The 3,379-nt window shown below is 34.7% G+C and overlaps 1 long non-coding RNA gene across 1 annotated transcript in view; it reads left to right on the forward strand.

Annotated features, from left to right (window-relative positions):
- Positions 1-2,435, forward strand: part of LOC102021816 — a 20,034-nt gene extending 17,599 nt beyond the window's left edge. The window contains exon 2 of the long non-coding RNA XR_262420.1: positions 2,188-2,435. This is a non-coding gene — a long non-coding RNA (uncharacterized LOC102021816). The remainder of the gene's footprint in view (positions 1-2,187) is intronic.
- Positions 2,436-3,379: the final 944 nt, after the last annotated feature.

A 3,379-nucleotide genomic window follows, 5' to 3' on the forward strand; every position in this document is an offset into this window, starting at 1 on the left:
AAAATAAAATAAAATAAAACAGCTTTCCTCTCATTTTCTTCACATTTTTATTTCAGAATTCATGGATCTTATTTTATTCTCTAGGCTCTCATTTATCACTATCATTGAGTATGTTGTCCAAAACTGTTACAGATTACAGTACATATTATGTATGAATTCAGTTATTTAATATCTGCTAAGATTAATATTATGGACAAAGATCAACTTGATGAATATTCTGTGTGTACTCGAAGTAAATGTGGGTGTTCATCATCTTGGTTGAATTTGATCATGATGTTTGATAGTGGTGTTCTGATTTTCCACAGCTTTATGTGTTATTTTCTGGTTTGTCTATCATTTGATGAGATAATTGTTAATTATGTACTTATATTGTACACCCCTGCTGTCAGAAACTCACTCTTTTTAAATTGCTAAGTCTCATTTCTTTAAATAGAAAAAAAAAAAAACCACATGTTTTTGTAGAGAGTAGTTCTCAACCTGTAGTGATTTTGTCTCAGGGGACTTATGGCAGTGCCTGGAAATATTTTTGAGCCACATCTTTGGAGTGAATTTACGGCTGCTACTGCTAAACAACTTGCAATGTATAGTCCATTCTTTCATACCCAGTGTTGTCCACATCTCACTGTACAGAGAGTCAGCACTGATGACTTCTACTATAAAAAATTAATTTTATTATGCATAGAATAAGAAAGTAATTTTTTGAAAAGATGCAAGAAAACATTTAAGGAACATAATGGGAAGATTATCACATGTATTTCAGTGGGCCTTTTATATATTGATATCTGAAATGTTATTTAGGAAGATGATTGTCAAGTGTTTGGAATTACACAATAATAAATGTGACTAAAAGTTGTAATTAATAGAGTAATTACTGATGTGTAGATAATGGCTATTAAAACAATTTGAAATTTCCATATCACATTAAGCTCCATGCCATTCCATTCATTTTAAAGCAGAGGTCATTGCTATCTTATCCATAGCTGTGCTCTAAGCAACAGCTGTGTCCTTGAAAGAAATTAAGACATCTTTATCTCATTATGATGCAATTAGCAAAATGAGAATAATTTTAATAACCTGCTTCTGTAACTCTTTGTTGTTCAGTTACCTACACACACACACACAAACTTAAATTTAAGGCCAAGGGGTCAAAAACTGAAATTACAAGATCTGGAATTCTAAAAAAATTTTCTTTCATGCAAAGATTTTTTTGCAATAACTACCTACTGTCAGAGAATAATAATTTTACTCCACTAAGGTTTGCCTCCAGGTTCAGAGGAATAGAATAGAGATTACAGTTATTGTGCTGTTTGACAACAATAATTCCACAAGGCATCATTTTTGTATTATATTTAGTATATAACTGTGGACTACTGAAGCTATGATTGTAGATTCTCCTGTGCTAATGCACATAATTCCTCTTATCATCATTCCTTTGCAATAAAATATTATATTTACCTCATTCTTGCTACATTAATCTCTTCCTTTTAACCCTCAAACTGGAATAATTTATGGATTTTAAGTCATGCTGACAAAACATTGATTTAAAACATGCTTTCTAAATACCAGCACTTGACACACTCTTGCATACTTGCCTATTTTTACATGAAACAAGAACGTTAAGCTGGACGGGGTGGCACACACCTCCAGTTCCAACACCCTGGGAGGCTAACGCCAAGAAGAGGAGAAACGTGAGTCTAGTATGGGAAACTTAGAAATAAAGCTTATTTTTTCCAGTGTGTTATTTGTGACCCCCTTGTTTTTCAGACATTGTGGTGACTGTTAAATATTTTAGTAGAACGTCTACTTGAAATAAATTTTATTAATTACACATATACAAAAGACATTACTGTGTTATGTACTGTTATGAACAACATAATTCAGTGACTAATGACATGCGTAGAAAATAATAAGACTGTGTTTTTGTTAAGATATAAAATTGTAGCATAATGGATTAAAATTCTAGTCATATCCCTGTCCAGTTTGCTGTAATATATCAATGAAATATTTATTAACATGAGCTTTTTGCACATAGCGCTGATTTTTCAATATTGCACTGCGGCATCTATCCTTGTGGTGTATTATCATTGTCAAAAAGCAGTCACAGAGATATTTTGAGTCACATGTTTCCTTAAATATCCTCATTTCCTAACAGGCAGTGGGTTTTATTATTGTTATTTTTCTTTCTAGAGAAATAAGATTGGTGAACAGAATGCTTCAATGCTGTATGACTTCTGAACCTAGACAAGATAAAGTGACATGACAAGTGGAACTGCCACGGTCACTCGTTCTGGGATCTTATCCTTGAAAGCCAGTCATCAAGCTGCAAGGGAGCTCAAACTAGAGCATACAAGCCCTATCTGGAAACTGAGGAAAACCTTCCCCAGCTTGCATTGTGCATCTAGCACTGATACCCGATAAACATGATTACAGCTAAATTTTCACGCCTAGCTTTCAATTCTTCTTTCTAAAGTCCATGTATCTTAGACAGAAAGCTGGTCCTCCTATGCCTTTCCTTAAGTGAAGGTAAAAATAATTATTGAGGAAAGAACTATTATGTAATGCTACTAATTGGGGATTTAATGCTGCTAATTTAACGCTGCTAGTGTACGTACATCATGTAATGGAAAATTAAAATAAATATCAGCTCCCAGAGTAGTCAGTGCCTTAAGAAAAAACTGGGAGTGTGCTAAAGGCTTTGGGGCCAGACTGTGGTTCTGAAGAGATCAGTAGGTGAGGGGAGATGACCCCCGAGGAGACTTTCAGGAAAACTTAAATTAAAATGAAGAAAATATTGCTGGATATTCAAGGGTTCCTTTTGCATCAGGAATGAAAATTTGGCTGTAGGGGCCAGGAAGATAGCTCAGTGGCAGAGCGCCTCCCTGGCAAGTGCAAGGTCCTGAGCTAGATTCCCAGTACCAAAAACAAAACAAAACAAAAAACAAAACAGAAAACCCCAAAAACAAACAAATAAACAAAACTTGGCTGTACCATAGATTCTGGTGAAATGGATATTATTAAATAAAATAAATGACCTACTCTATAACAATATTGGGAAAGCTGTCTGCCTCATTGCTACTTATTGAATAGTAAAACTGTGTAAGAGAACTAAAGAGGGGGCTGGGGATTTAGCTGAGCGGCAAAGCGCCTGCCTGGCAAGCGCAAGGTCGTGAGTTCGGTTCCCGGTACCAGAGAAAAACCAAAAAAAACCAAACCAAAACAAAACAAGAGAACTAAAGAAAGACTTATCAAATATAAAATCTACCAAAGATATGAGTTTTAAAAACCAGTCAGTGTTTCACTGGAAGTCTCTTCAGTAGTTCCAAATGAACAAAAGGCTGAAAGAAAATCCTGAGTGGGACTATGAGATTCTATCTTAGAA

The sequence above is a fragment of the Chinchilla lanigera genome, unplaced genomic scaffold, assembly GCF_000276665.1.
Source record: "Chinchilla lanigera isolate Chin_1 unplaced genomic scaffold, ChiLan1.0 scaffold00046, whole genome shotgun sequence".
NCBI classification, from domain to species: Eukaryota; Metazoa; Chordata; class Mammalia; order Rodentia; family Chinchillidae; genus Chinchilla; species Chinchilla lanigera.